We start from the raw sequence: 25,235 nt of genomic DNA on the forward strand, positions 1-25,235 counted from the left end.
AATAATTGGGCTCAAGGAGCCATGGAGGGGAAAGTCACCCGATCAAGTTGCCAATTATTTGCTGTGGTCTTAATTTGAAAGTCTGGATGGTTGTCTCGTGGATCTTCTTTGCTCAAAAGAAATAGAGTGGTATAACCCGAAGATGGGAAAGAAGGAGAGAGAACCAGTGAAGAGCCAGAGGTTCAGTGGGTTCCTTCAAGGCCAGGCAGCTGGTTTCTGCTAGATCCTGTGGGCAGTATCAGCTGTCGGCTAAGGGGCTACTAGGTCTTCACAGTGTCAACTACAAATTGGCACTTGCCATGGGTGCTTGCCACCTACCTCTACAATGATTAAATCATGTACTGCATAACTTTCAACACTCCCCCAAGGAGTTAAGGATTAAATCATGTACTGCTTAACTTTCAACACTCTCTGAAGGAGTTAAGGGAGGTCCTCTGGGAAAAACTGTCAGGACAGGTCTTTAGATAGTTGGATATTCTCAGGAGCCAATTTTATGAGCCCAATTCTTATATCTCTTCATATCTATTCTAGAAAAGCACTGAAGTCTTTCATGGTGATGACTGTTTCTTGTGACAAATAGAAGCTTCATACTAGCAGAAACTTTCTACAAAAAATATGTGCTTGATGGCATGCACTCCCCCTTTATCAAAATCACATATATACCATCCTTTCTTCCTACCTCATTGGAGCAGTTTCTCAGAGGTATCTAACCACCAGGCTGCAGTCCTCATTTCCCCCCATATAAAATTTAACTCACAACTATCATATTGTGCATTTTTTAAAAAAGTCGGCAACATCTTGGGACCCTTTGTCCCAGCAACTCTCCATGGAGGTGGGGAGCTATAGCCTGATAGGTAGATAGAGATTATGCCCTTTGGGGTCCCTGCTGTGGTTGCCACAGAAGATGTTGCTGAAGAGGGAAATGTCACATCCTGGGGCCTGCAGGAATCCTTAGAATATATTACCAAATGAGGGTTCTCAGGTACAAAATAATTCAAGAGCAAGCCAAAGAAAAAGCAAATGTGAGATTATTTAGAAAGATGCAGACTCAATAGGCACAATGTGAAGAATCTGAAAGTGAGAGCTGCCCCGGTCTTGGGAGTCATGGGTTTTTTATGTGTTAGGTAATTTCATATTCTAATGTTGTTGTTTGTTGTTCAGTCACCAAGTCATGTCTGACTCTTAGCGACCCCATGGACTGCAACATGCCAGGCCTCTGTTCCTCACCATCTCCCAGAGTTTGCCCAAGTTCATGTCCATTGAATCAGTGATACCATCCAACTATCTCATCGTCTGTCACCCTCTTCTCCTTCTGCCTTCAGTCTTTCCCAGCATCAGGGTCTTTTCCAATGAGTTGGCTATTCACATCAGGTGGCCAAATATTGCAGCTTCAGCTTCAGTCCTTCCAATGAGTATTCAGGGTTGATTTCTTTTAGGATTGATTGGTTTGATCTTCTTTTCTGTACAAGGGACTCTCAAAGGTCTTCTCCAGCACCACAGTTTGAAAGCATCTGCCTTCTTTATGGTTCATCTCTCACATCTGTACATGACTACTGGAAAGACCATAGCCTTGACTATACAGACCTTTGTTGCAAACTAATGTCTTTGCTTTTTAATACACTGGCTAGATTTGTCATAGGTTTCTTTTCAAGAAGCAATCGTCTTCTAATTTCGTGACTGCAGTTACCATCTGCAATGATTTTAGAGCCCAAGAAGAGAAAATCTGTCACTTCTTCCACCTTTCCCCCTTCTATTTGCCATAAAGTGATGAAACTGGATGCCATGATCTTAGTTTTCTTTTTTTTTTTTAATATTGAGTTTTAAGCTTTTTCACTCTTCTCTTTCACTCTCATTAAAAGGCTCTTTACTTTGTCTTCACTTTCTGCCATTAGAGTGGTATTATCTGCATATCTGAGGTTGTTGATATTTCTTCCAGCAATCTTGATTCCAGCTTGTAACTCATCCAACCTAGCATTTCACATAATGTGCTCTGCATATAACAACCTTGTCATACTCCTTTCTCATTTTTGAATCACTCTGTTGTTCCATATAAGGTTCTAACTTGCTTCTTGACCAACATACAGGTTTCTCAGGAGACAGGTAAGATGGTCTGGCATTCCCGTCTCTTTAATAAGAGTTTTCCACAGTTTGTTATGATCCACACAGTCAAAGGCTTTAGTATAGTCAATGAAGCAGAAATAGATGTTTTTCTGGAATTTTCTTTTTCTATGATCCAGCGGATGTTGGCATTTGATCTCTGGTTCCTCTGCCTTTTCTAAACTTTCCAACTTGTACATCTGGAAGTTCTCAGTTCATGTACTGCTGAAGCCTAACTTGAAGGATTTTGAGCATAACATTACTAACATGGGAAGTGAGTGCAATTGTCTGGTAGTTTGAATATTCATTAGTACTGCCCTTCTTGGGAATTAGGATGAAGATTGACCTTTTCCAGTCCTGTGTCCACTGCTCGGTTTTCCAAATTTGCTGACATATTGAGTGCAGCACTTTAATAGTACCATCTTTTAGGATTTTAAATAGCTCTGCTGGAATTCCATCACTCCACTAGCTTTACTGGCAGCAGTAGTTCCTAAGGCCCACTTAACTTCACACTCCAGGATATCTAGCTCTAGGTGAGTGAACACAACCTTGTGGTTATCTGGGTCATTAAGATCTGTTTTTCTGTGTATTATTGAGATTTCGTTTTGACGTCTTCTGCCTCTCTTAGGTCTTTACTGTTGCTGTCCTTTATTTTGCCCATCTTTGCATGAAATGTTCCTTTGATATCTCCAATTTTCTTGACGAGATCTCTAGTCTTTCCCCTTCTGTTGTTTTCCTCTATTTCTTTGCATTATTCATTGAAGAAGGCCTTCTTGTCTCTCTTTGCTATTCCCTGGAACTCTGCATTCAGTTGGGTATATCTTTCCCTTTCTCCCTCGGTTTTCATTTCTCTTCTTTCCTCAGCTATTTGTAAAGCCTCCTCAGACAACCATTTTGCCTTCTTGAATCTTTCTTTGGGATGATTTTGGTCACTGCCTCCTATACAATGTTACAAACCTCTGTTCATAGTTCTTCAGGCACTCTGTTTACTAGACCTAATCCCTTGAATCTATTTATCACCTCCACTGTATAGGGGATTTGATTTAGGTTGCACTGTCCCAGTGTTCTTGCCTTGAGAATCCCAGGGATGGGGGAGCCTGGTGGGCTGCCGTCTATGGGGTTACACAGAATCGGACATGACTGAAGCGACTTAGCAGCAGCAGCAGCAGTCCTAGTAGTTTCCCCCACTTTCTTTAGTTTAAGCCTGAATTTTGTAATAAGAAGCTGATGATCTCAGCCACAGTCAATGCCAGGTCTTGTTTTTGTTGACTGTATAGAGCTTCTCCATTTTCTGCTGCAAAGAGTGTAATCAACCTGATTTTGATATTGACCATTTGATGATGTATATGTGTAAAGTCATCTCTTGTGTTGTTGAAAAAAGGTGTTTGTTATGACCCGTACATTCTCTTGGCAGAATTCTGTTAGCCTTTGCCCTGCTTCATTTTGTACTCCAAGGCCAACGTTGTCTGTTACTCTAGATATTTCTTGACTTCCTACTTTGGCATTCCAATCTTCTATGATGAATAGGACATCTTTTTTTTTTTTTTTTTGGTGTTAGTTTTAGGATGTCCAGAACCATTCAACTTCAGCTTCTTCAGCAACAGTGGTGGGGCATAGACTTGGATTACTATGATGTTGAGTGGTTTGCCTTGGAAACAAACTGAGATCATTCTGTCATTTTTGATGTTGCACCCAAGTACTTCATTTGGACTCTTTTGTTGATTAGGAGGGCTACCCCATTTCTTCTAAGGGATTCTTGCCCACAGAAGTAGATATAATGGTCATCTGAATTAAATTCACCTATTCCTGTCGATTTTAGTTCACTGATTCCTAAGATGTCAGTATTTACTCTTGCCATCTCCTGCTTGACCACGTCCAATTTACCTTGATTCATGGACCTAACATTCCAGGTTCACATGCAAATTGTTCTTTATGGCATCAGATTTTACTTTCATCACCAGACACATCCACAGATGAACATAATTTCTGCTTTGGCCCAGCTGCTTCATTCTTTCTGGAGTTATTAGTAATTGTCCTCTGCTGTCCCCCAGCAGCATATTGGACACCTTCCAACCTGGGGAGCTCATCTTTTGGTGTCATATCTTTTTGCCTTTTTATACCGTTCATGGGGTTCTCATGCAAGAATACCAGAGTGGTTTACCATTCCCTCCTCCAGTGGTCCCCATCTTGTCAGAACTCTTCGTTATGACTGGTCCATCTTGGGTGGCCCTGCATGGCATGGCTCATAGCTTCACTGAGCTGTGCAAGCCCTGTCACAACAACAAGTCTGTGATCCATGAAGGGGAAGGCTAATGTGTGGGAGGAATATTTCTGCTGTTTTAGAATAGTGTGGGAATTTTCCAGGAATTGGGCCATTGCCCACTTATGGACATTTTATGATCTACCTCCAAACTGGCACTGTGTATTAGTATCATAATGAAGATACACTAAGCTAAAGTAAATGATCAGACTATTCTCAAAGCCACTTTGGTTTTAGCTGGTGCTAGCCAGTCTTTACCACATTCCAACAGCAGTGTTGTTCCTTCTTCATTATCTAGCTTTTGTGTCCTGCCCCTTTCCCCACTGTTTCAACTTCATAAAAGGTTAACATAGGCAGAACACTCTTTGACGTAAATTGCAGCCATATTTTTTTTTGTCCATCTGCTAGAGTGATAGAAATAAAAGCAGAAATAAACAAATGGGACCTATTTAAATTTACAAGTTTTTGCACAGCAAAAGAAACCATAAACAAAATGAAAAGATAACCTATGGAATAGGAGAATATTTGCAAATGATGCTACTGACAAGGGATTAATTTGTAAAATATACAAGTATCTCTTATAGCTTAATATCAAAAAACAAAGATTGAAGCTGAAGGTCCAATACTTTGGCCACCTGATATGAAGAATCAACTCATTGGAAAATATCCTAATGCTGGGAAAATTTGAAATCAAAAGGTGAAGAGGGCAGCAGAGAATGAGATGGTTAGACAGCATCACCGACTCAATGGATATAAATTTGAGCAGACTCTGGGAGATAGTGAAAGACAGGGAAGCCTGGCATGATGCAGTCCATGGGGTCGCAAAGAGTAGGACATGACTTAGTGACTGAACAGCAATGGGAAAATTGACAGAAGACTTCAATAGACATTTCTCCAAAGAAGACAATACAGATGACCAAGAGACACATGAAAAGATGTTGAAGATCATTAATTATTTGAGAAACACAAACCAAAACTACAATGAGGTATCACCTTATCGGTCAGAATAGCCATCAACAAAATGTCTCCAAATATAAATTCTGGTGTGGAGAACAAGGAACCTTCCTACCCTGTTGGTGGGAATGTAAATCAGTACACCTACTATGGAGAACAGTTTGGAGGTTCCTTAAAACACTAAAAATAGTTACCTTATGATCCTGTAATCCCATTCCTAGGCATATATCTGCAGAATACTCTTACTCAAAAATATACATGCACCCCAGTGTTCACAGTAGCATTGTTTACAATAGCAAAGACATGGAAGCAACCTAAATGTGCATTGATAGAGGAATGGGTAAAGAAGATGTCATGTATGTGTGTGTAATTGCATATTACTCAGCCAAAAGACGAGTGAAATAATGCCACTTGTAGCAACATGGATGGACCTAAAGATTATCATATTAAGGGAAGTCAGACCCAGAAAGACAAATATCATGATATTGTTTATATGTGAAATCTAAAAAAAGAATTATTTATAAAAGAGAAATAGACTTACAAACATGGACAACAAGTGTATGATTACCAAAGGGAATCATTGGCAGGTGGAAACAAATTAGAGGTTTGGGATTAACACATACATACTACTATATACAAAATATATAACAATGACCTGCTGTATAGCACAGGGAACTATATATTTTGTAATAACCCATAATGGAAAAGAGTATGAAAAAAGTATAGTGTGTATAACCAAATCACTTTGTACACTTGAAACTAACATCATTTTAAAATTTATTTTAAATGAAACAGATGAATATTTTAATGATAAAAGGTATAATTCACAGAGAAGATAGACATCATGAACCATTAGATACCTTAACCAGAAAGAAACAAAGATACATAAAGCAAAAACCAGAAGAAATATAAAGGGAAAGAAAAATATATAACCATAGTGAGATATTAACATTTCTGAGAATGTGTTATCAAGTACAGAAAAAATTAATAGGTGCAACTGGAATCAGTTCAGTTGCTCAGTCATGTCCAACTCTTTGCAAACCGATGGACTGCAGCACACCAGGCTTCTCTGTCCATCACCAACTCCCAGAGCTTGCTCAAACTCATGTCCATCGAGTCGGGGATGCCATCCAACCACCTTATCCTCTGTCATCCCCTTCTCCTCCTGCCTTTAATCTTTCCCAGCATCAGGGTCTTTTCTAATGAGTCAGTTCTTTGCATCAGGTGGCCAAAGTACTGTAATTTCAGCTTCACCATCAGTCCCAAGACGCTGAAGCATCTTGAATAATGTCATTAATAATTTAAATATGATAAATTTATATTTAATTTGTATTAATCATACCCTACACAAATATATTTAAAATTCTGTATCTCATACATTAACACAACATTTTAAATTATACTTCAATAAGAAAAGTTAACAAAAAGATTGGCTACTGAGTGAACTGGTGAATATGGTTATGATTTTTATGGTTTTTATGTGGAATATTTCTGGTTTTGATCTATGTTTTCCAGATATAGGGAAGCCCTTCCCCTCAAGTTAGTTGTGACTTAAAGCAATTTGGTTAACTACGCCTGTGGGTAGAATTGAAACATTTTTATTCTCTCTCTGCCTAGTACCTTCAGAAATTGGAGGCCTTTGAGTTCCAAGTGGTCTGATCGGGTGAATGAGAAAGACTGTGCAGACATGTGCAGGAAGTTCAACATTTTGGGGGTCTCTAGAAGGGAGAAATCCACCAATGTGGACATGGTTTTCCTGGTCTTTACTTTTTTGGCTGCACTGGGCCATCTTTGCTGCACATATGCTTTCTCAAGTTGTGGCAAGTGGGGGTGGCTCTCTCGTTGTGTGTCCGGGCTTCTCATTGGTGGCTTCTCTTGTTGCAGAGCTTAGGCTCTAGGGACTGTGGGCTTAATTGGCTTAGTTGCCCTGTGGCATGTGGGATCTTCCTGGATCAGGGATTGAACCAGTATATCCTGCATTGGCAGGCAAATTCTTAACCATTGAACCAGCAGGAAGCCTGACTTTCCTGGTCTTAAGAGTCCTTTGGGGAATTCAGTCTGACTCCTCCTGAGTTGCCCCACAGCCAGTTCGGAGGAGCCTGTGTGGTCAATTGACCAGACTTATTTTGCAAACAAAAATTAGCCTTGATTTGCCTGTGTTTGGCAGAGATGAGGATAATTTCTGAGAGAAAAATATGTTTAATGGGTATTAAATTCTAGTTATGCTAATTGAGGTCTGTATTTATGAAAGTTACTGTGTTAGTCATACTTTTGCTCTGATGTTCAGGATGGAAAGAGGATTCTCTAGTGAAGTTGTCACAGTATACCTACTCATGCTCTGTAACACCACTTGCTTGAAGTCTGCTACTAGAAGCACAGAAACAGTTTTTTTTCTAACAATTTGGTATAATGTATAGTCTCTAAAATGTTTCTTCATTAACATACCTCTAAATGTGTTCACAATATCTGATCAGTTCTCTGCTCTCCCCCAGTATGGATAACTAGCAAGTGTAAAGGAGGACTAGTGCAGGAGGATATGATTTAGACACAGGGCAGGCAACATTCACCCTGGTTTTGAGAGACATATACTTCAGTCTATTGAAAGGTTTGTAATCAAAGGGAAAATAATGGAAAAACGTGCACATATTAAAGTATGGAGAAGTCATTCTGGCATGTGCATGGTTAACTTAAACTTTTTTGACCAGAGTGGCCTGTTTTGTGGCCCCTCAGACATGCATTGTATCTCTGCTTTGACCATTGAAGAGGGGAGTGCATTTGAATCTCAAATGGATTAGATGTGGTTCAGACGTTCAAGTGGCCATTGTAGATGTAATTTTTAGACATGCTCCTGTATTACTGAAAACTTGATTTCTTTTTTTTTTTTCATTTATTTTTATTAGTTGGAGGCTAATTACTTTACAATATTGTAGTGGTTTTTGCCATACATTGACATGAATCAGCCATGGATTTATATGTGTTCCCCATCCCCTATCCCCCCTCCCGCCTCCCTCCCCATCCCATCCCTCTGGGTCTTCCCAGTGCACCAGCCCCAAGCACTTGTCTCATGCATCCAACCTGGGCTGGTGATCTGTTTCACTCTTGATAGTATACTTGTTTCAGTGCTGTTCTCTCAGAACATCCCACCCTCGCCTTCTCCCATAGAGTCCCAAAGTCTGTTCTGTACATCTGTGTCTCTTTTTCTGTTTTGCATATAGGGTTATCGTTACCATCTTTCTAAATTCCATATATATGCGTTAGTATACTATATTGGTCTTTATCTTTCTGGCTTACTTCACTCTGTATAATGGGCTCCAGTTTCATCCATCTCATTAGAACTGATTCAAATGAATTCTTTTTAATGGCTGAGTAATATTCCATGGTGTATATGTACCACAGCTTCCTTATCCATTCGTCTGCCAATGGGCATCTAGGTTGCTTCCATGTCCTGGCTATTATAAACAGTGCTGCGATGAACATTGGGGTGCACGTATCTCTTTCAGATCTGGTTTCCTCGGTGTGTATGCCCAGAAGTGGGATTGCTGGGTCATATGGCAGGTCTATTTCCAGGTTTTTTAAGGAATCTCCACACTGTTCTCCATAGTGGCTGTACTAGTTTGCATTCCCACCAACAGTGTAAGAGGGTTCCCTTTTCTCCACACCCTCTCCAGCATTTATTGCTTGTAGGCTGCTATCCAAAAATCTACAAGTAAAAAACTTGATTTCTGAACCGTATTGCACGCCAGGGTGTAAAAACACTGGCAGATGTGATACTATCTCTGAATGTGGTTACTGCTTGTATTTTGCCTAACTATCTCATCTCCCGTGTATTGTGCCTATCAGATATCTTACATTTCATCCCCAGCCTGAGTGGGGGAAATCTATTTTAGGACTGAGCAGTATTAATGGCCTTGCTATGAAATGAATCTGTTTTCTGGGTCTACAGCAAGATGCTGCTGTTGTCTTCCTCTGGGCTTCTGTCTTCCTTCTGGCTAATGGGACCAGGTGGGGAGGATTGAGAATGTGAGGGAAGACTCTTACAGTCTCCCTGTCCTGCATGCCAATATGTCAGAAGCACCCCATCCATAAATATTTTCATACACTTTGTCAGGTTGGATGCCCATCAGCCCCGCTGAGCAATGCTATGTGGAATGGAATAGGCTGGCTGCTGGACACACAAGTGGGATTTTGTTCGGAAACGCATAACGTATCATACCCCTAATGGCTCCCAAATAACAGGGATGACAGACTTGTACTGTGACTGTTGACTCCTTGCTAGGTCACTAGAATGTTCCTCTTAGAGCTGAGGCCTTCCCCTCCTCGTAGGGGTGGCTCTGAGTGTGTGAAAACCGGGGATGGCCTGACCTTCCTTATAACTAGTCAGAGTGCCACTGCCCTTGACTTCCTCTCCATTCACCTGCAAAGATCTTGGCTCCAAAATTAGCCCAGATATTGGCAAATGACTGTTTTTAGTGCACTAGGTACCTTATTTTGATACTCTTTGGCTGCTGTTGTCTGTATTGTATGTGTGACACCTGGTTGCAGTGCCCCCCTACATACCTTACCCCAGGGATATCAAAGAAAAGGGGCAGACCAAGATTATAAGGGTCGGGCTGTGTATGTAGAGGTGGAGTATATGATCAGGTCACCCAAGATGGCTGTTCTCACGTCCTCTGTACAGCCCTGGTTGGACCAGTGCCTTCTTCACCTACACCCTACTCACGTGACTCTCCTTCGTATGTTCTTGCCACAGGTCCCAGCTGACGATTGGTGTAACTTTAGTCACCAGCATAGCTCATCAAAAGGGTGGTAAGAGTACCCGTCTGCTGGTTTTCCTAGTAACCAGTGAGCTAACTTGATGTCATTTCCTACTGGTAACTACCCCCTGCCCCGGAAGCAAAGCCTGCTGCCTTGTCTTGTCCCTGCTGCCTGCCATACATGGTGGGGTTTTGCTCCAGGACCTTGCTTCACACACATAAGCTCCTCCTATATGTTAAACCATTGATGGCTCTGTTGCTGACTCCAAGCTCTTTCTCTGGTCTTGAGGATGGGCAAGTATAGGGCTTGTAGGGCTGTGGGGTGTAGCACAGCATTTGCCAATCCTTTTTATTCTCCTCCCCCTCTGTTGGATAATTGGTATCCTAATGGACATGTGGTGGTACCTCATTGTTGTTTTGATTTACATTTCCTAATGGCTATAGTGATACTGAATATCTTTTCATGTGCTTATTGGCCATTCATATATCCTCTTTGAAGAAATGTCTATTTAAGCCCTTTACCCATTTTTGGATTTTTTTTTTTTTTTTGTCTGTTAGATCATGGGAATTCTTTATATATTCTGGATGTTGATCCTTTATTAGATATATGCTTTGTAAATATTTTCTCCTATTCCATGAGTTACCTTTTCACTCTACTGACAGCATCCTTTGATACAGAACAGTTTATAATTTTGATGAAGATCAGTTTATCTGTTTTCTTTCTTGTCTGGACTTTTGGTGTCATATCCAAGAAATCATTGCTAAAGCGAGTGTCAGGAAGATTTTCCCCTTTATTTTCATCTAAGGGTTTTATTTCTTATGTTTAGGTGTTTGATCCATTTGAGTTAATTTTTGTACATAATAAAGTAAGCATCCAACTTTCTTGTTATTCATGTGGATATCCAACTTTCTTAGCACTGTTCATTGGGAAGGCTGTTCTTTTTCCATTGAATGGTCTTAGTATCCTTGTTAAATATCAAGAGACTGTGAAAAGGTTTAATTTTGGACTGTCTTCTGTTCTTTTGTCTACATTTTTGTCCTTATACCAGTACCATAAAATTTTGATGACTATACTTTTGCAGTAAGTTTTGAAACCAGGAAATATGAGTTCCTCAACTTTGTTCTTCATTTTCAAGATTGTTTTTTGGTTATTCTGAGTCTCTTGAGAGTCCATAGAGATTTTAAGATGGGTTTTTCTATTTATGCAAAAATCCCACCATTGGGATTTTGATAGGGATTGCAATGAATTTGTAGGTCATTTTGGGTAGTATTGCCGTCTTAACAAAATTAAATCTTCTAATTTATAAACATGGGACGTCTTTCCATTTATTTGTGTATGCTTTAACTTTTTTGAGTAATGTTTTACAGTATTTAATGTGCAAATCTTTTGCCTCCTTAGTTAAATTCATTTGTAGATTTAAAACAAATTTTGATGCTATTGTAAATAGAACTGTTAATTTCCTTTTTGGATTATTCATTGTTAGTGTATAAAATTATAACTGATTTTTGTGTGTCAAATTTGTATTCTGGAACTTTCCTGTATTCGTTTATTAGCTCTAAACAGGAAGGGGTGTGTGTGTGTCTTTAGATTTTTCTATATGTAAGATAGCCTCATCTTTGAACAGATAACATTTAACTTCTTTCTTTCCAATTTGGATGCCTTTTATTTCTTTTTCCTTGCCTAATTGTCTCATTGCCTTTGAGTGCATGCTAAGTTGCTTCAGTTGTGTCCAACTCTTTGTGACCCTGTGGGCTAGAGCCCACCAGGCTCCTCTGTCCATGGGATTCTCCAGGCAGGAGTACTGGAGCGGGTTGCCATTTCCTTCTCCAAGGGATCTTCCCAACCCAGGGATCGAACCCACATCACATTATGTCTCTTACATTAGCAGATGGATTCTTTACCACTAGTGCCATCTCATTGCTTTTAATCAGTACCAAACAATTCCTTCATCCAAAGCCTTCTAAGGTCATTCCAGATTCTATTTCTATATGTCCCTTTTCATCTCCACAGGACTTTTCTTTGTTGCCTTAGATATAGCTGCTCAAAAATCTTTAAATTCAAAATTATAAAATGCTTTAGCTGAACAAAAAGGAGCTTCCTTATCTTCCTGGGAAGTGTTAAGACCATGTTGTGTGGGTCCAGATTGAAATCAATTATTTCTATTCTGGAATGAGTCTGAGTAAAGTTCTCTTGTTCAAATTGTCCCTCTTATTGCAGAGTGCTAAGTGTGATGGCATGAGTCCTATATTTGAAATTAAAAAATTCTGGGTTTATGTCCCCTTTCCTTCTCTTACTAGGTTTGGGTAAAGTGGAAAAGGCTTCTCCTCAGACTGTTGGCAGCTGTGAAAATAGGGTTCTAATAATATCTGCCTTACCTAATAGTATTTTGAGAATCAAATCGAGTATGTATCTAAATACACTGTGGAGGAATAAAGTGCCATCCAAATGCATATTATTATTGTAAGCAAAATTGTAAAGTACTATATCTAAGTAAAACATTATTATTTGTTCATTGATTTATTTTGCAAAACTTACCAAATTTCTGTTATGTTCTATGAGGGAGAAGAGGGAAATGTCTCAAAAGGAAATAAAATAAGTCTCTTTCTCTGGGGTCCTCATACTTTAATAAGCTAGATAATGTGCATAAACAATTCCAATTCAGCATGACAAATGGTTCAGTGATGGTGTAAACAACTGGTACACTAGAATACCTGGTTCTTTCAGGAGATGTTTGGAAAAACTTAACAGGTTGTGCATTTGAGCTGAGTCAGAAAACATTGGTGTGCTCACCATGGACAAAGGAAGGGACCCTAGAGTGCTGTAGAGGACAGGGCTGTCTTAAAAATAAAGCAGTCATTGCTTCTTTGCCTGAGATAGAACCCCTGACACTCCAAGAAAGGGAGCACTGAGAAAGCAGCAGGGAAAGCAAACTTTGAAGACTTTCAACCCCAAAAGCATCTTTGGTGGTAATCCCTCAAGTTCCCTTTTTAGTCTCTATGTGAGTTTAATTTCACTCAAACAGTTTGTCGTTTAATAATATAAAGCTACACAGTAGAGTGAAGCAACTCCTTTCCAGTCATTAAAAACAGTAACAGTGATGATAAAAACAGTGAGAGGGTCACAGAGTGAGGAAAAGGACATTTTCATGAGTTTAGGCCATAACCCTATCTGAGCTGGTTTTGGACTTGCTCCTGGCTCCCATGTCTTAAAACGAACAGCTAACAACGTTGAACGGATCTGGAGCGCTCCCCATCCTAAAAAATCATTCTCAACTGACAGACCATCTGAGTCATTAACTAATTCCCTGGAGGTTGGAATGCAGTGATCCCTGCAGCTAGATCAGGGTATCTTGGGAAAAAAAAAACTTCGCTATTATTAGAGACTGATGATGTGGTGGAGCATTCCAAGAAAGATGACTTTTTTAAAAAAAATTTTTATTTATTTATTAATTGAAGGATAATTGCTTTACAGAATTTTGTTGTTTTCTGCCAAACATCAACATGAATCAGCCATAGGTATAACCATGTCCCCTGACTCCCATCTCACTTCCCATCCCACCCCTCTAGATTGTTACAGGGCCCCTGTTTGACTTTGCTGAGTCATAGAGCAAATTCCCAGTGGCTATCTATTTTACATATGGTAATGTAAGTTTCCAGAATTATTTGCAGGGTAGTAATGGAGAAACAGACATAGAGAACAGACTTATGGACACGGGGTGGGATGGTGGGGAAGGAAGGAGAAGTGAGATGTATGGAGAGAGTAACATGGAAACTGAATTTTATTCACCGATTTTCAAGCAGAGAGTCCCTGATGGACTGCTGACTTAAAGATGGCTCCCCTGATATTCTGTTGTATCTCCAGCACCTAGCACAAAAAAGGGTGACAATAAATATGTGGTGTTGTCAACTGAATGGTCCAGAGGATGCTTCTTCACCAAAAAAGCGTCAAACTGGAAGTTAAATTCTGGATGTGAATTATTAAAAGAAAAACTTTGGCTCTTGCGTCTTTCTCATGCCCTGGAAAGGAAAGATGGGAGCAAGTAGGGTTGACTTTCCTTGTGCTGTCTTCTTGTTCCACAACATTTTTGTTTTTTCTCCCAGGCCACGGTATACCAAGACCTCTCTCCACATACTCTCCTGATAAAGGGACTGAAATTGCTTAAGTCTTGACCATTCTCCTTTTATCCTCCCCTGCCTTTCTCCTCATATTCCAAGAAACATAGTCTCCACAAAATTTTGCACGAGAGGATTCCATGGTCAAATTATACTCAAAGATGCTCAGTCACAAGCATAGTCATGCAAGACAGCTAGTTGGCCTTGTACTGAGGAATCTTGTTTTCTTTCATTCCCTGACTCTCCTCCTGGGCCCATTAGCAGCCTCTCCCCTGAGGCCCTCCACTCTCTAATAACAACACATTCCTTTTGCCATGCTTCCTCACAGAGTGTCTGTTAGTCAGTCGTGCCTGACTCTTTGCAACCCCATAGACTGCAGCCCACCAGGCTCCTCTATACATGGGAATTATTCAGGCAAGAATACTGGAGCATTTTGCCATTTCCTTCTCCAGGGGGTCTTCCCGATCAAGGGATGGAACTGAGTCCTCCTGTACTGCAGGCAGATTCTTTACTGACTGAGCTACCAGGGAAGCCCTTCTCACACCATAGGAAACCTAATTCTGAAATGTCCTCTCATTTAGGCACAGCGCTGCCCTGGAGTCATATTCTTGTCTGGTCTGTTAGTCATACTTTTTCCCAAGGATTCTCAGTTGCACTAGCATGTTCAAAGTATTCAAGACCCTACATTTCCATTTGAATGGGTAAACCTCTGTCCCTTTGGTGGGATTTCCTTCTATACATTTCTTGGAGTTGGTTGTTTTCCCAAAAGGCCAGAGCCCTGTAACATCACTAATTGGTTTGTATCCTCAAATGCTAAGTAATGAAGGATAAGTATGCTAAGTATGAATCCCAAATTAGTGGCTGATAGTTCTCTTAAGAGAAATTAGTAAGGTTGGAGGTGATGATAATGTAGCCCAGGACAATGGGCTTCTGGAGTGGCCTAGAGGGCTTAGAGTCTGCCACTCTTTGCTTGTGCGGAAGCTATACCATTGGCTTGAAACCTCAAAATTGATTGTTGAGGAAAACCTTTGGCAGAAAGTTTGGTGTCCTTGTAGGAAAGGAAGGGAGGAAATAGGGCTATGTTCTTATTGGTATTTGTGGTCCCACTCTTGGGTTATAAGTGAATGTCAGCCCATGAAAGAAAACCCACAGTCACATCTTTATGAGCTAATGTGAACATTGTAAAGCAGTATTGTGGTTAACAAGGCTCTACTTCAAGTATAAATGGTCCTTTAGCTGTGCAAAGCTCTTCCTGAGAAATAAAAAACAGAAAGTACTGGAGTGGGGCCTTCAAGTCTTTGTTCCACAGGAAGAAGCCATTTGTCTGGTCTTGCTCTGCTCCAGGTGGATTCTGTGTAATTTAAGTAATTCTGGATTCTGAGCCCACAAAAGCCTAAGCAATAAAAATGAGGGGACACACTACTCACAATAGACTAGGGCAGGCTTGATGGGTCTCAGTGCACGGCCAAGAGGCCTGACGTCTGTTTTCTCAGCAATACTTGCACTTGTTATTATAATATTTAATTCCCCTTAGCAAGCACTGAACATCGTGTCCAGCTCTTTGCAACCCCATGGACTGCAGCATGCCAGGCTTCCCTGTCCATCACCACCTGCTGGAACTTACTCAAACTCGTGTCCATTGCGTTGGTGATACCATCTAACCATCTCATCATCTGTCGTCCCCTTCTCCTCTTGCCTTCAATCTTTCCCAGCATCAGGGTCTTTTCCAATGAGTTGGTTCTTCACATCAGGTGGCCAAAGTATTGGAGTATCAGCTTCAGCATCAATTGTCATTCCAATGAATATTCAGGACTGATTTCCTTTAGGATGGACTGGTTGGATCTCCTTGCAGTCCAGGGGACTCTGAAGAGTCTTCTCCAACACCACAGTTCAAAAGCATCAATTCTTCAGTGCGCAGCTTTCTTTATAGTCCAACTCTCACATCCATACATGTCTACTGGAAAAACCATAGCTTTAACTAAGCAGATTTTTGTTGGTAAAGTAATGTCTCTACTTTTTAATATGCTGTATAGGTTGGTCATAGCTTTTCTTCCAAGGAGCAAGCATCTTTAAAATTCATGGCTGCAGTCACCATCTGCAGTGATTTTGGAGTCCTCAAAAATAAAGTCTCTCACTGTTTCCATTGTTTCCCCATCTATTTGCCATGAGTGATGGGACCGGATGCCATATTAATTTTCTGAGTGTTGAGTTTTAAGCCAACTTCTTCATTCTTCTCTTTCATTTTCATCAAAAGGCTCTTTAGTTCTTCTTCTCTTTCTGCCATAAGTGTGGTGTCATCTGCCTATCTGAGGTTATTGATATTTCTCCCGGCAATCTTGATTCCAGCTTGTGCATCTTCCAACCCAGCATTTCTCATGATGTACTCTGCATATAAGTTAAATAAGCAGAGTGACAATATACAGCCTTGACGTACTCCTTTTCCTATTTGGAACCAGTCTGTTGTTCCATGTCCAGTTCTAACTGTTGCTTCTTGACCTGCAATTAGATTTCTCAGGAGGCAGGTCAGGTGGTCTGGTATTCCCATCTCTTTCAGAATTTTCCACAGTTTGTTGTGATCCACACAGTCAAATGCCTTGACAAAGTCAATAATGCAAAAGTAGATGTTTTCTGGAACTCTCTTGCTTTTTCGATAATCCAGTGGATGTTGGCAATTTGATCTCTGGTTTCTCTGCTTCTTCTAAATCCAACTTGAACATCTGGAATTTCACGGTTCATGTACTATTGAAGCCTGGCTTGGAGAATTTTGAGCATTGCTTTGCTATGTGTGAGATGAGTGCAACTGTGCAGTAGTTTGAACATTCTTTGAAATTTCCTTTCTTTGGGATTGAAATGAAAACTGACCTCTTCCAGTCCTGTGGCCACTGCTGCATTTTGCAGATTTGCTGGCATATTGAGTGCAGCACTGAAAAAAAATGTTCACGACCCAGATAATCACGACGGTGTGATCACTCACCTTGAGTCAGACATCCTGGAATGTGAAGTCAAGTGGGCCTTAGGAAACATCACTATGAACAAAGCTAGTGGAGGAGATGGAATTCCAGTTGAGCTATTTCAAATCCTAAAAGATGATGCTGTTAAAGTGCTGCACTCAATATGCCAGCAAATTTGGAAAACTCAGCAGTGGCCACAGGACTGGAAAAGGTCAGTTTTCATTGCAATCCTAAAGAAAGGCAATGCTAAAGAATGCTCAAACTACTGCACAATTACCCTCATCTCACATGCTAGTAAAGTAATGCTCAAATTTCCCTAAGCCAGACTTCAAGAATACTTGCACTGTGAAATTCCAGATGTTCAAGCTGGATTTAGAAAAGGCAGAGGAACCAGAGATCAAATTGCCAACATTGGTTGGATCATTGAAAAAGCAAGAGAGTTCCAGAAAAACATCTATTTCTGCTTTATTGACTATGCCAAAGTCTTCGACTGTGTGAATCACAATAAACTATGGAGGATTCTGAAAGAGATGAGAATACCAGACCACCTGACCTGCCTCTTGAGAAATATGTATGCAGGTCATGAAGCAACAGTTAGAACCAGACATGGAACAACAGACTGGGACCAAATAGGAAAGGGAGTATGTCAAGGCTGTATATTGTCACCATGCTTATTTAATGTATATGCAGAGCACATCATGAGAAACGCTGGGCTGGATGAAGCACAAGCTGGAATCAAGATTGCTGGAAGAAATATCAATAACCTCTGATATGCAGATGACACCATCCTTATGGCAGAAAGTGAAGAAGAACTAAAGAGCCTCTTGATGAAAGTGAAAGAGGAGAGTGAAAATGTTGGCTTAAAACTGAACACTCAGAACACTAAGATCATGGCATATGGTCCCATCAATTCATGGCAAATAGATGGAGAAACAATGGAAACAGTGGCAGACTTTATTTTTGGGGGCTCCAAAATCACTGCATTGGTGACTGCAACCATGAAATTAAAAGATGCATACTCCTTCTCAGGAAAGTTATGACCAACCTAGACAGCATTTTTTATTTTATTTTAAATATCAGTATAAGAACACTTTTCTATATTGAATTTTAATGAGATTTCCACCATGAATTGCCTTTAAATACTTTAGATCAATGTACAAAGTATTCTGTTAAATCTTATCTGTATCAGTACTAAAATTCAAACACCATGAGCTCCAAGGCCAATGGCAATGCTGCCATTCTATTTGGTTTTGTCAAAGTCCCTTATAGCCTTTAGGACCAAGGCATTCACCTACATTTGCTCAGTTTATTTATTTATTTTTTAAATTAATTTATTTTTTTTATTTTTAAAAAGCAGAGACATTACTTTGCCAGCAAAGATTCATCTAGTCAAAGCTATGGTTTCTCCAGTAGACATGTATGGATGTGAGAGTTGTACTATAAAGAAAGCTGAGTGCTTAAGAATTAATGCTTTTGAACTGTGGTGTTGAAGACTCTTCAGAGTCCCCTGGACTGCAAGGAGATCCAAGCGGTCCATCCTAAAGGAAATCAGTCCTGAATATTCATTGGAAGGACTGCTATGAAACTGAAACTCCAATACTTTGGCCACCTGATGCGAAGAGCTGACTCATTAGAAGAGATCCTGATGCTGGGAAAGATTGAGGGCGGGAGGAGAAGGGGAGGACAGGATGAGATGGTTGGATGGCATCACTAACTGAATGGACATGAGTTTGAGTAAGCTCCGGGAGTTGATGATAGACAGGGAGGCCTGGCAAGCTGTAGTCCATGGGGTCCCAAAGAGTCAGACATGACTGAGCACCTGAACTGAACTGAGTGCAGTAATTTCACAGCATCATCTTTTAGGATTTGAAATAGCTTAACTGGCATTCTGTCACCTCCACTAGCTTTGTTTGTAGTGATGCTTCCTAAGGCCCACTTGACTTCGTATTCCAGGATGTCTGGCTCTACGTGAGTGATGACACCATCATGGCTTTCTGGGTCATGTAGATCTTTTTTGTATAGTTCTTCTGTGTATTCTTGCCACCTCTTCTTTAATATTTTCTGTTTCTGTTAGGTCCTTACCATTTCTCTCCTTAATTGTGCCCATCTTTGCATGAAATGTTTCCTTGGTATCTCTAATTTTCTTGCAGAGATCTCTAGTCTTTCCCATTCTATTGTTTTCCTCTATTTCTTTGCATTGATCACTGAGGAAGTCTTTCTTATCTGTCCTTGCAATTCTTTGAAACTGTGCATTCAAATGGGTATATGTTTCCTTTTCTCCTTTGCCTTTAGCTTCTCTTCTTTTCTCAGCTGTTTTTAAGGCCTCCTCAGACAACCATTTTGCCTTTTTGCATTTCTTTTTCTTGGGGATGGTCTTGATCACTGCCTCCGTACAATGTTGCAAACCTCTGTCCATAGTTCTTCAAGCAACTCTATCAGATCTAATCCTTTGAATCTATTTGTCACTTCCACTGTATAATTATAAGGGATTTTATTTAGGTCATACCTGAATAGTCTAGTGGTTTCCCCTACTTTTTTCAATTTAAGTCTGAATTTGAGAATACGAAGTTCATGATCTGAGCCATAGTCAGCTCCTGGTCTTGTTTTTGTTGATTGTATTGAGCTTCTCCATCTTTGGCTGCAAAAAGTGGCCATAAGGGAAGAGAAAAGAACTGTAGACCAAATATCAATGAATGCCAATATTTTAGGCATGGGCTAGGAAAGAGGAACCTACCATAAATACTAAAGCAGATGAAAAAAAGATGTGAAGTAGGATAGAAGCTAAGAGAAGAGTTTTTAAAGAAGGAGTAGTAGTCAGTCATGTGAAAGCTCAGAGACATGTCTGGAAGTGGTGCTCTTGTGAAGTACATTTCCCCAATTTGATTACAAATTTCTTGTGTCATTATTGAAGAAAACATGGGTGGAACACTCTTGAATGTAAATCATGGCAGTTTTTTTTGGACCTGTTCTCCTAAGGCAAAGAAAACAAAAGCAAACATGAACAAATGGGATCTAATCAAACCTAAAAGCTTTTGTACAGTGAAGGAAACTATCAACAAAACAAAAAAGAAAACCTACTGAATGGGAGAAAATATTTGTAAATGCCTTGTTTGATAAGAGATAATATTCACAATATATAAGGAACTCATATAACTCAACATAAAAAAAACTCAAATAATCTGATTAAAATATGGGCTGAGGACCTGAATATACATTTTCCAAAGAAGACATACAGATCACCAACAATCATGCATTTCTGGTAGGAATGTAAATTGGTGCAGCCACTATGGAAAACAGTGTGGGAGTACCTCAAAAAATGAAAAATAGTGCTACCATATGATCCAGTATTTTCACTCTTGAATATTTATCTGAAGACAATAAAAACACTAACTTGAACCAAACAGTTCATATTTTTCTGATAGCACACTGTTTACCTTTGTTCGGGAGTAGAAAACAGTAACTCTCAGTGAAAACTTTAGAAAATCTGGAATTGAGTCCTTTCTACAGATAAATATGCAGTAATTTCTTGGCATGCCATCTCATCACATGGGAATTACTACATGCTTTATTTACAAGAGTGACTTCTCTTGCTTTCTCTTTTATTGCCTTCTAGGTTACTGCCTGAACCTCTTATTCTCTAGGGCAATTAAACATGTAAATAATTTATTCCTTGTTAATAAATATAGGAAATAGGGCATTGATATGTGATGTAAGGGGAAGATCCTTTAGATTGTGTACTGCAACGAGTGTCTGGTGTCACCTGATTTTCTAGAGCTGGTACCAAGAATTCATGAATGTTTGATTTCTGTGGTCCACAGAGCGGTTTCCACTCGCACTCAGTAGCCCTGTGAGTCAGATGACTTTAACAAGTCTTATCACAGTTCTGGAAATTGGGTATCCCATCAACCACTCAGAAAGGAAAAATATTTCTTATAGTTAAAAACAGGAATAAAAAAAGCTTTCACTTCATTCAATTAGTGTGAAATTTATTTACTCAGGCTTGTGAGTGCTTGGAAACTGTCTACTTCTTTTTTTTTTTCCCATTTAAGCTAGTTATGATTCAGAAAAAACATTTAAAAGCCAACTAGAAAGTCTGTGGCTTTGGAAGCCATACTTACGCTTCCCCACAAGAGGAAACAGATCCCTATTAGTTAAAAGTCTAGCTTAGAAATGATCACTAGACTACAGTATATTTGTTTGCTTACCTCATTGTCTTTCAGATGTGAGAAGATGAACAAAATACAGTTTTCCCCTTTTTATATTTCTCACTCACCACTGAGTCATTTCTATGTACAAAATGACCTAATGCAATTTGTCAGCACAAGAGTAGGCCTTCAAATTTTATGGCTTTTTATCAAAGTGTAGATTCTTTGATTTACTCCTGGGAACTGATTCACTTGGATCCCACTATCAACTTCAACCAACTGGCTTTCATCTGACATTTTATACATTATACTTCTGCCTTTATAAAGAGCCATTTTGTACATTTGGACAGCATTTTATTATTTTTTCTTAAAAATTTTATTTTTGGTAAAATAAACTTATAGTACCATGGAAACCTTTTAACATGTACAATAACATATTTTTTCTATGTACAACTTCCAATACAAATGCTTTTAGCTCCAAGTAAAGTGATGTTAAATCACCCTGACTATACTTAAGCTGTAGGAAATTTCCTAGATGGCCAATATTTTCCTTAACTTAGAAAAAAAGTTATACTATTGAAAAATATAAATAAGACCTTCAGTCAGTTGAGAATCATAAAAATGTTTTCTGAAGTTCAGTCATCTGGATCTTAGGGAATATGGAGTAGTTGTGAGAGTTTATCGAGCAAAATGAAAGCCTGTGGATATTCAAACTTGAGTATTTCAGATGAGGTCCTATAGGTTTATGATCAGTCAACCAAAAATAAAAGGTGTTCTTATTATGGGAGAACTTGGTATCTGGCTCATACCATTCTTCACGGACTCCATTCTCATCAGTGATTAAAGGTTTGTGGAATTCTCTCTCTGTCATATAACTTTTTAGTCCTTCTCCAGGATAGGAAATAAGAGGAGAGATTTCACATTGGATTGGTGCATCACTGGCGCCACCTTCATCTATGATGTGGCCTCTTGCATTGAAGACCCAGCAATGATGGAGAGACATCAAAATGTGCCTTGCAGTAGTAGAGTTGTCCATTCTGACTGTCTTTGTCCTTCAGTGGGGAAAAATCATCTTCCCCTAATACTTCATACACCGTAAACTTTGTAGATTCCATTGTTCTGTCACTGGTTATTATATACCTCAAAAAGATGCATTTGTTGCCATGATATTATTCAGCTAACTATTGAAGTCTCAGGATGCATTCTGATTGAATCTGAAAAAGTGTCCTACAGGATGGCAAACCAACATCATACATCCCGTAGGGACATGTAGCACTAGGTCTTGTCCCCTGCCCGCCAGCTAGAAGAACTGCCACTTTGTTCTGAGAAATCTGGAAAAGTCCTTGTTCTTCAGTTTCCCAGGCCTGCAGCTGATCTGAATCCCTGGTATCCCTGCCCAACACCTCTTGAAGGACAGGTTCTGTTCAAGCATCCACTTTCTCTGGCTGGGAAGAATGATTAAATCGATCAGTCACCTTTTGGTAAAAGAAGTTCAGCTCCTCAAAGTTCACGGCCTGGAGCTTTGCATAAAGCTGTTGGGCTTTTTCCAGCTCATTCCAGAAGTGTAGCAGGTGTTCTTGTCCAGGTTTGGACATCCTGAGTTTGAGGTCATTAACATTCATCATGTTCTGGGTGCCAGGTTTTGTGATAACTGGGGTATAGTTTCTACACCTGTAAACCTCCCCCAGCCTGAGGCTCTGGCTCCTTTGGCTTGGCCAATCATTGGTGTCCAGTGCCAGCTCCCACTCCAAGCGTATACCCTCATCTGGGGCCTGGGGCAGCAGGACAGGCTGGAAGCTGGGGGTGAGGGGTGGATTGATAGCCCCAGTCACTCTGTCCACCCTTTGCTGCAGTGAGTGGTTGCCTTGGACAGCATTTTAAAGTCATATGTAAAAAGAGTAGAAGTTATCGTCAGATGTTATCTACATGACACTCATAGAGATGGGTCCAGGAAATGTTTTCCTTTCTTTTTTCTCTTTCAGATGATTTGGTGTCTTAAATACAAGAAAATGAAAACTTCATCACTTAACACATTTGCTTCCCTTTTGCAATGGCTGTCAGAGTTTAGAGCCAAACACATTGCTCAAGTATCACCCTCTATCTGATATATCTTTCTGTTTGGTGTCCTAATGACTCTTGAACTGAAAATAGGATGGCCTTTGTCCACAGTCATACTAGCATTTCAATTTCAGCTCTTCCTCTTGCTACTTACATGAAGCTACATGTCCGCTTGTCAATCCATTTGACTTCTATGTGCCTCACTTTGCTTATGTACAAAATAGATAAGCATAATCCTTCTTTCATCAAATTGTGAAAATTAAATGAAAATCTGTTTTTTATCCTTCAAGATTAGTTTATTTCTTTAAGATAGAACACTTTGAGTTTTTAATCCTTAAACAATTTTGCTGAGTTTAAGTCTGTTTATGGTGAGTTGCTGACTGGAAAAAGTGCATCTTTGCAGCTAGAGCTTAAAGGCCCTTCATACAGAGGAGGAAGAAAGCCACTGGGAAGTCAGAAAGTTGTTTATGGTTTTCTGAATAATTTGAAAATTAAACTTTCTTTTGGAGAGGAAAATGGCAGCCCACTCCAGTATTCTTGCCTGGGAAATCCCATGGACAGATGAGCCAGGCAGGCTATAATCCATGGGGTTGCAAAAGTCAGACATGATTTAGCAACTAAGCCACTACCACCATACTTATTTGTAGCAGAACATGGTTTTAGAACTGTTCAGCATACAGCTCCAAGAAGCCAGTACCAAATGACTGGAGTTAGAATGAGAACTAAATTCACTTGGAATCTCTGTTTGTCACTTAAAAACATAGGCATATCTTTATGAATTTTTTTCTAGAGTAAGAAAGTAATCCATGTGGCTTCTTCCATACTTTCTCATCTGATTCACACTATAATTTAGAAGTAGTATAGAAATAATTTTCAAAATGGCAAAATCAAGGTTGTCTCTGACCATTGAACAGATTTTTAAAAAGCAAAGGTAATAGACCAAAGGCAAGCAGGACAATTAATCCTAGGTTATAATCTCAGTGTTATTATCTTGACTAACAAGTAGGAAGTACAATTCAGTTTACCAATGGATTATTTTTTGAAACAAAAATAGAGATGGTTTAAAGACTCAATGCATAGACTTTTAAATACATACTGCTGGCATTGGGTCCTGTTTTGCCACTAACAGTCTAACTCTGGGAAAACTAATTTCTTTGTTCAGTTTTCTTACCTATATAAAGTGAGATCTTGAATTCTCTGTCTCAGTTTCTTCATCTGTAAAATGTCACCAGTAATGATACCTCACCATCATAAGATTCAGTGATTTAATGCTTTCAGAGCACTTAGAGAAGTGCCTAGCATACAGTAAGTTCCTTTTAAGTATTAGTTGCTCAGTCGTATCTGACTCTCTGCAACCCCATGGACTGGATGGAGCCTACCAGGTTCCTCTGTCCATGGAAATCTCCAGGCAAGAATACTGAAGTGGGTAGCCATTCTCTGCTCCAGGGGATCTTCCTGACCCAGGGACTGAACCTGGGTCTCCTGCGTTGCAGGCGTATTCTTTACTGGCTGAGCCACCAGGCACATGTTAACTAAATATAAGCCAGTGAATGATGAAGAAAGCATGGGTAGGTATGTAGTCAGGTTGTTATGAAAAAGGAGCACAGCACAGTCTTTGGAGATAGTCAAGTTGAATTTTGACTCTACTGCTTTCTGATTGTGGAGGTTTGGACCAGTCAGTTTTTCCATCTGAAGAATATACTTAATAGGCTCTTGGGCTCCCCACTTAAGTGAAAGCCCAATTCCATGATGATTAGGCATCTGGATCCTTTGATTTTGTAGGTTATAGACTCTAGAGACATTTCTGAAATTTCTTCCTTTCCTCCCCTTCTTCCTCCTTTTCTTCTTTCCTCGTGCCCTCATTCACTTCTCTTCTTTTCTTCCACACTGACTGTCTCCTATG

General features: G+C 39.7%; 1 protein-coding gene and 1 pseudogene across 3 annotated transcripts in view; one reads left to right on the forward strand and one right to left on the reverse strand.

Moving 5' to 3' along the window:
• The window catches only part of TNFSF18 (TNF superfamily member 18), a 108,837-nt gene that overhangs the window by 17,847 nt on the left and 65,755 nt on the right, over positions 1-25,235 (forward strand). The window contains exon 1 of one of the 3 annotated variants that reach the window (XM_043485879.1): positions 10,099-10,117. The exons of the other annotated variants lie outside the window; for them this stretch is intronic. The gene's annotated coding sequence lies outside the window, so the exon portion shown is untranslated. Of the gene's footprint in view, positions 1-10,098; positions 10,118-25,235 lie in introns of those variants that run through there. 3 annotated transcript variants of the gene reach the window in all.
• On the reverse strand, positions 22,225-22,896 carry LOC122451747 (annotated as a pseudogene).

Source organism: Cervus canadensis, chromosome 13 (assembly GCF_019320065.1).
Source record: "Cervus canadensis isolate Bull #8, Minnesota chromosome 13, ASM1932006v1, whole genome shotgun sequence".
NCBI classification, from domain to species: domain Eukaryota; kingdom Metazoa; phylum Chordata; class Mammalia; order Artiodactyla; family Cervidae; genus Cervus; species Cervus canadensis.